Source organism: Carcharodon carcharias, chromosome 22 (assembly GCF_017639515.1).
Source record: "Carcharodon carcharias isolate sCarCar2 chromosome 22, sCarCar2.pri, whole genome shotgun sequence".
NCBI lineage: Eukaryota > Metazoa > Chordata > Chondrichthyes > Lamniformes > Lamnidae > Carcharodon > Carcharodon carcharias.
Genome location: NC_054488.1, coordinates 50,228,205 through 50,236,760, shown reverse-complemented (window position 1 = coordinate 50,236,760; position 8,556 = coordinate 50,228,205). Strand labels below are relative to the sequence as shown.

The 8,556-nt window shown below is 45.3% G+C and overlaps 1 long non-coding RNA gene across 1 annotated transcript; it reads right to left on the bottom strand.

Annotated features, from left to right (window-relative positions):
• Positions 1 to 5,749: 5,749 nt before the first annotated feature.
• On the bottom strand, positions 5,750 to 8,034 carry LOC121293547. Its single transcript, XR_005946553.1, has 3 exons — positions 7,965 to 8,034; positions 7,553 to 7,689; positions 5,750 to 6,306 (listed from the first exon to the last, which is right to left on the bottom strand). It is a non-coding gene; the product is annotated as an uncharacterized LOC121293547 (long non-coding RNA).
• Positions 8,035 to 8,556: the final 522 nt, after the last annotated feature.

Genomic DNA, 8,556 nt, shown 5'->3' with positions numbered 1-8,556 from the left:
AATTTGACCAGAGCATCAAAAACGTAGGGCTGAATTTTGCCATTGGCGAGCAGGGGGCGGGGCCTGTTTGCCGACGTGGGATGACGTTGGGCGGAAACCCCGGTGTCATCCCGCCCCATTTAAATCTTCAGGAAGGTGGGGGCGCAGCAAGATCAGCTGCGGAACCGCCAACCTGTCAATGGTCAGTTGAGGCCATTGACAGGATCATTAAAACAATTAAAGGACCTGCCTGTCCAACCTTAAGGTTAGTGGGCAGGCCAGGAGCCCCAGTGGGGAATAAAGAAAACATGAAACCTCATCCACCGGCGGGATGAGGTTTCATGTAGGAGTTTAAAAAGTTGAATAAAGTTTTAGTGAAATTTATTAACATGTACCATCTCGTGTGACATTGTCACATGAGGGGAACATGTTAAAGATTTTTTTTCTCTATTTTAATGTTTGTACAACTGTCAGTGATCTCCCTGAGGCAGCGCTTAGCCTCAGGGAGATGTGCGCTCTATCGTGCGCATTTGTGAAAGAGCGCACTCTCGCTTTTGTGGAATTCCGCACCCCCCACCCCCCGCCTGCACAGGAAGCATATAGCGCTTCCCGCCAGATGTCATGCTGGACGGGCCTTGACCAGGCCGCCCACTTAAAGGGCGCAGGGCCCGCTTCTCCGGCGGGGATCGGCTCCCTGCCCACCGGAGATTGGGTCGGGCCCACCCACTGGTTAGGCAAAAAATTCTGCCCTTAGAGTTTGGCTTTGGAGAACTAAAAATAAAACCTAATTGGACCTAAATGCTCTGCTGTAGAATTCAGTTGCATGAAACTCGATTGGATGAGTTGAAGCTGGTATATCATCAAGGAACATGCTTGCATTAGATCCATGCAATTGTATTCCAGTCATGGAGTAATTTTCACCTCACCTTTTGGATACACTGAGACATCTATTCTAGTTTTCCACTGGATCAAGGAAAATTGGGAGATGCACAGTCAATGAACCATTTAAGAGATTGGGCAAGCATGAGTGCTTTACCATATGTGTGCCCAAGGAATTAAAAAAAGTAGATGGAAAGCTGCTGGATTTGTGCAGAGACAAGATGTACAGACACGTAAAAGTCCTTTTGAGACTATCTTGTTGGTTGTAAAACCTTGGTGTATGGCCACTTCATTCCACAAATCATTTTGCTTATGCTGTCCTGTGCTGTGTCCTACAGAGGGCATTAATGCGCAACTATTGTTTCATTTTGTGTCATTAAACTTCAAGACATGGTCACAGTATTTATGTGCCAAATGTTTCTCTTACTAAATTATTTCTGCAAAGCTTAGTTTCCTAAAAGTTAAGGTAGCACTTTGCTGTTTTCAACCTTCCGGAGGTCTTTTTGCGAGAGTTTCCCTCTGCTTGTGACACCAGAGATATCAGGCGAATACTCTTATGTTATGTTGCCTGGTTCAAATCACTTTTAGGTAACTAAGGATCCTTGTTTCCATTAGCAGAATCTAAATGATGTGAGGGAATTCTGTGTTCAAACCATTACCAGCAGCATTCAGCTTTTGTTAGTCTTCACATAGAGCTCACTATAGAACTCAGTAAAATTCAGTGCCTGCTCATGCTAATACTCTCTGGTCTTTCATGCTTTCCACTGTAGCATGCATTATTTAAAAGGATAAATTAACCAAGGTAATGTTGAACAGCTTAGGTTTAAGATAGTGCCTATGTTCTGAAAGTGATTTCATGATCCTTAAACAACCACCATAAAAACTGTGAGCCAAGTGTTAAAAGGATAGAATTTTCATTTCTAGCTGTTGGTATCCAATGAGATGTTAATGATTTTTTTTGCTGCTGCTATCTTTAAACCATCCTTCTGGTGCTTATCGTTGTACGAATGCACAATTATAGGCTGCAGGCTGAATCTGGTTCTCCAGTTGTTTATACCAGCGTGCCAACACATCAGAAATTATCAAAATACAAGAATAACATGTTCCATTGTAAGTTCCATTCAGTTCAGTTAGGCTGGTTATTTCAAGGTCTCTTTCCCAAGTGTTATGCACTATAGGTAAATATTTCAGCCATGGGAACTTCACACCAATCATCTCTGCTTTACCATGCAGAGTGGAAGCTGTTCTTTGCTGTGAACAATGTAAATCCAGCGTATATACATAGAGACAAGGGAGAGGAGAGAGGAACAAGGCGGGGAGAGGAGAGGCAGAGGGACAAGGCAGGGAGAGGAGAGGCAGAGGAACAAGGCAGGGAGAGGAGAGGCAGCGGGACAAGGCAGGGAGAGGAGAGGCAGAGGAACAAGGCAGGGAGAGGAGAGGCAGCGGGACAAGGCAGGGAGAGGAGAGGCAGAGAGAAGAGAGGCAGAGAGACAAGGACGAGAGAGGAGGAGATGCAGAGAGATGATGGCAACGCAGCCTCAGAACTTTGAGGTCAGATGAGATCATCTATTGTACTTCTTTTGATTATTAATTCTGGAAAGGCAAAGTCTGCCACAAGTGCCACACACAAAGTTGTCACGTGTTGATAGTGCCAGATAATTTTTGCTGACCTGGTGTTTGCTTTGGAGCTTCTAAAACCATGGTTGGAATTTAATGTCCTCCCCCAAGGTGAGTTTGGTGGTGGGGGACATTTAATCAGGTGAAAGGATGGCGAGTGGGGATGCTGCCTTCTTCTCACCACTGACCTGATAAAGTCCGTGTTGGGGAGGCCTGTGGATGGCCTCCCTCCTTTGCCACCAATTGAGGCTCCTAAGTGGGCAGTTAATGCCCATAAGGCCCACATTAGTGCTGGTATTTATCCAATGGCAGGCAAGGGCAGGGAGCCATAAAAGCAAACCCTATCAGTTGCTTGAGGCTTCCGATGGTGGGTGGTCCCTCTTTTAAAGGCACTCAGTGCCTGATCGAGGGACATAGCATCAGGAAAGGGCCTGCTGAGAGATAACCTTTGCCCTTTCTGCTGAACCACCCTCACACTCCACCCGTGACACCCTGACCCGCCAACATTCACCTGCACCTGGATCCATTGGCAATCCTAGGCTTCAGATGGGTGTAGTACCAGCAGCAGCCACTGCCTCCCTGCTGACGCTGTCAAGCAATGAAGAGCTGCCAGCTTCTGATTGGCTGGCAACTCTCAGCAGGACTTCCACTCACAGGGTCCTTCATCTTGGGGTCAGTCTGCTGCTGTTCACTTAGCTGCCTGATTGTCACTTATTTCGGTAGGTCTTCCCAAAAAGAGGTCATATGGGTCTCTCTCTGGCTCTGTAGCTAGCAGGCAAGGCCCCCATTACCTCCATTAAATACCACCTCACATTCCATTGTGGTGGTGAACTCCTGTCCATGGCTAGTGTTGCCATTTGCATCGATTGCCATCTAGAGTTTCCCACTAGTTATGATTGATGTTGAGGGCTTTTCTGTCTCTTTTGATAGCTTCCTTGAATCAGAGCTTTGGGCATCATTTTGGTCTCTTGACACAGACTACCTCCGTGTTTGCAGACCTTTGGGGATGTAGCCATCTTCCATCCTGGGCACATGCCCAAATGAATGAAGCCTCCTTTCCTTGACTATCACGGGCAGGCTGGGCATGTTTACCCTAGAAAGAACCACTTCATTTGGGACTTTGTCTTTCCATGTGATGCCTTAAGGACCAGATATGGAAGTTATGAATCTTTTTTCTTGGTAAGTGTTGGTTGTTCAGGCTTCACTGCCCTACAGCAATGTGCTGAGGTTGCAGGCCTCATAGATAAGCATCTTGGTCTCGTAGGCCAGCATAGAGAAGACACAGAGAGGAGACTCAAAGATCCAAGATGAAAGAATGTTAAAGGGTAACAAAGAAGAAAAATAAGATAAATAAAATGGAACAAACTTATAAAACAATTGCCTATGACAAGAGAAACATGTGGGCTCATTTTCAGCCATGTTGGAAGCTCCAGAGGCAGTTTAGGAGTTTAGAAAAGAGCTGCATATTAAGACTAGAGCAGTTAAGAACTGGGCTCAGAGGGAATCTGGGCAACCTGCTTCACGGAGTAAATGAATGTCATGAGGCTGAGGGAGGACACGAAGAAGAAATTGCAGAGTGAAAAGTGAATGAAGATGGAGAAGGGGGTGGGGACACAGGATTCAGGAAGAGGAGGATGCAGATGAATGGATAGCACTGGCTTTGAAGACAAAGAACTCCAAGAACGTTTCACATTTAGTGTCAGAGCAGAGGACGGAGACTGCACAGAAGTCATGCCAGACAAAAATGCTCTTCCCTGTGTTATACTTTGAGAAGAGGTTTCAATTGGTCATCTGCAAGCAATTCCTGAGAATGTGCAAAAAACCAACCCAGTATGGCCTGCTTGAGGAGTTACACACATCTTAGTTTAAAATGTATTACTTAAGAGTAAGCGAGAAAGGAGAACATGTGTTTGTTCTGTGAATTTAAAGTATCAGGTGACTGCGATTAGTGGAACAGGTCATGGGCCACGTTAAATAATTGCTGCATTTAAAACAAAGAAGAAAAAAACTCTGACACCATTAGGTGAAAATTCAGGGGTGATCCTTTTAAAACCTGAACGTGTAAAAAAAATGAAAACTAGAATTATTGTGAAAAGAAGTTCGAAACAGAGCTATATGCACATCCCCAACCTGATATCTATGGGCAGGATTTTCCCCTTGACATGTGGGCGCGTGCCCAGCACGCCCGAGCGTGAAATAGCGCAAGATGATGTTGGGCGAGTATCCCAACAGCGTCGCGCACTCGCACGATGTTTTGGCTGGTGGGCATCCGTGAGAGTCTATAGTGCGCCTGCTGACAATCAAGAGGCCTATTGAGGCCATTAAAGTTTCAATAAACTGCCATTTCCTGCTGCCCATCCAACATGCGGGTGGGTGAATCAGCCAGGTGGCCTTTGGTGTTTTTTAGGAAACCTCATCCATGGGGCGGGATGAGGTTTCTGACATTAAAATAAAAAAAACCATTTTGACATAATTTTTATTATGTTTTTTGGTCACGTGAGCGAGCCCTCTGTGGGGACATTTCTTTTCTTCCGATTTTCAAAATCTTTAATTTTGAGCTTAAAATTCTTCAGCTCCCTGAGGCAGCTCCCTGCTTTCAGTACCCACTCCCCCCGTGCATCCCCAGTGCTCGCCCTCCTCCTGCCCCCAACCTGACAGTGCTGAGCTTCTCAGCGTGCCTTTCACGCTGGCTGCCCATTAATTGGCCAGTGAAATCGCTGTCGGGGAGCAGTCAGGGGTGGCAGACTGTTTCCCGGCCAATCCTGGGCCTGCCCACCACTCCGAAAATTCTGCCCTACCTTTTTCTAGATACTGAGAGAAAAAAACAGCGACATATTGTGAGGAATCAATCATATTAAGCAATAAATTACAATGGGAATGAAACACTTTGTGTGCACTGACACAGGTAAAATGAGCCAAATTGCCTCCTTCTGAGTTGTATCATTCTATGATTCCGCTCCTTGATTGAGGTCCTGAACAATCTGGAGCAGCAGCCCAATTCTCTGTTCATCTATTAGTGAAGTACCATGGAGCTAAGCTTGTGCAGTGGCAGGGTAACTCAGACAGCAACCCACTAATTTCTACTCAAGTGCAGACCCCAGAGGCTCCATATTAATGATGAGCACTGTTAGCCTCATTGTTATTTAAACACAAAATGTCAGCCCACATCGTCTGAGAAGTACAAATCACCTTGTGTGATTCCCAGAATTATATCAAAATTTAGTTAGACTGAGTCAAACACCCTGCCTGGGAAAAGCTCACAGATCTATACCAGTTCTATCCAAATTTTATTTGAGGAAAAAAAACACATTTATTAGGAACATGCTGTTTGAACCAGTACAACATCAACAGGTTTGGACAGAATTTGATATGGAGGAAGGGCTGTAACATTAGAAATGCATTTCAGTGAATGAACTGCTATTTCTAATTGTAAATCCCCAGCTGCAATTGACAATGTACTCATCGACAGACAAGCACTGGAATTTAACTGGTAATGACCAGCTTGAGCTAGATATTTTTGTACAGCAGACAGAGGCAGTATTCATGCTAAGTGATCAAGTAAAACCAGATAAAACTGGGATTGAGAAGTTTCTTTGCACATCGATCACAGCATGTAAAAAAGGAACATAAAAATGTTTGTTAGCTGACTCCATTATATCATTTTTCAGTGATGTGCTTATTAGATAGCTTGTTAGATTAATCCATTAGAAGTATTCACAATCCTCAGATACTGAAGGAAGCAGTCTGTGTCCATTTGCAGCAAGACCTGGATCACATTGAGACTTGGGCTGCTAAGGGGCAAGAAGCCTTTGTGTCACAGGCAATGACCATCTGCAACAAGAGAGAATCGAATTATCTCCTCTTGACATCAACACATCATTGTCACCAAATTCTCCACCATCAACATCCTGAGGATTACCATTGACCAGAAACTGAACTGGACTAGCCATACAAATACTGTGGCTGCAAGAGCAGATCAGAGGCTGGGAATTCTGCAGCGACTAACTCACCTTTTCACTCCCTGAAACCATCTACAAGGCACAAGGCAGGAGTATGATGGAATGGTCTCCAGTTCCCTGAAGGAGTGCAACTCCAACACTTGAGAAGTTCAACACTGTCCAGAACAAAGCGGTTGGGACCCCTTAAACAACCTTAAACATTCACTCCTCCACAACTGACACACAGTGGCAGCAGTGTGTACCATCTTTAAGATGCACTGCAATAAACTTGCCAAGCCGCCTTCTTCAAACACATGACCTCTACTACCTAGGATGAGGGTAGGGGATGCATGGGAACACCACCACCTGAAAATTTCCCTCCAAGTCACACATCATCCTGAATTGGAATGGTTGCTGTTGCTCCACTACTGCCAGATTAAAGTCCTGGAACTCCCTCCCTAACAGCACTGTGGGTGTACCTACACCACATGGGCTGCAGCGGTTCAAGAAGGCAGCTCACCAACACCTTCTCAAGGGCAATTAGGGATGGGCAATAAATGTTGGCCCAGCCAGCAACACCAGCATCCCATGAATGAATATTAAAATCAATTAAAAGGTGAAACATGCTTTTAGCTGTTGGATAAGAAGTTTCTTATTACATGGGTGAATTTACTGTCATTTTTTTCTTGCTGAATATGGAATGTTATATCACAGTATCAGCCAGTCCACTCTAACCTCTGTGGGTTCCAGTACCACTCCAGAGAAATGAGCACAACAACCCTGCATCCCAGTGGAGTACTGAGGAAGTGCTGCACAATATCAGAAGCACCATCTTCCAGATGAAAGCTTCTGCCTCATGGTGTCAGCTCGGCAGGGCACGAGGTCTCGGAGCCACATCTTGCTGTCCATGTCTCCTTTCTGGCTTTGTAAAATTAATCCTGCTATGAGCATGTTAAATTAAAAAGCAAACAATTTCTGCTGGGACTATCCTATCAAACCCTGACCAGTACATATTCGCTCAAACAAAACTAAAATTCACCTACACTGTCTCCATGAAGACCCACTCTGTTCTGTAATAGCACAATGAAACAGACAAGCTCTTATAACTCGTGTGTTGAAATTTCATTCAGTCTACTTACCTCCGTTACAACTGTGACTACACTTCTAAAGTCCTGCCTCCCTTCCTTGTCACTGTGGGTTCATTCATTCATGTCTGCTTTGCCTGAAGGCAGGTCCTTGGCTTGTCGTCTGCTGATGTTTCATCCTGAACTGTTCACTGTGGGGTTTTAGTTAGTTAGTATAGCTATCCCATATTTAGCACTCTTATCTGTTCCTAAAACAGTGCCAAAAAAAAATTACTTTCTGATAAGAAAACATGTAAAAAGGGTGGGTCTTGTGCCTGCCCTGCAATTTTTACAACAAAAACCTCCTGGCTGCCTTAAAACTAACCAGCCAAAAATCCTCTTACTATTCTTACCAAATCTTACTAACTTACCAGTTTCTAGAACTTACTACTCCTTCAGAATTTATTATAGTTATCTTTCTTCTTACCTCCTGCTTGCCACTTTCCTCTCCTGAGCCCTCTCACTCTTTCCCATCCACTCCCTCCCGTTTGCTGCTTCCTTCTCCCTTTCACTCGCCTCTTATCCTGACCCTCTCACTTCCTTCCGCTCACTGGTTTCCACCACTCCCTAGCTCCCTCTCACTCACTGCCTCTCTCAATTCCCTTGATGCCTCTGACTCACGGACTCTCATGACCCCTTAGTTCCTTCCTGCTCACTGCTTCTCACCTCCTGCTGGCTGTTTCCTGTCACCCCCTCTCTCCCTCCCACTCGTTGCTTCTCTCTCTTGACCCCTCCCATTCCTCCCACTCACTGCTGCTCACAGTGAGGGCTCAGGAGAGGGATGCCATGTGAGGCGGTGAGTGGGAAACAATGAGGGGGTCAGTAGAGGAGCGGCAAGCAGGAAGGAGCAAGAGAGAGACAGGAAATGGCAAGTGGGAAGTGGGGAGGGGTTGCATGTTAAAAAAAACAGGCTGAGCATGTGCAGTTACATTGCAGCTCTTGGAACATGTGCAGTAACTACGTTAAAATGAAATTGGAGGCAGCGCAACTCGGGTAAATTCCATTATTTACAAGGCACG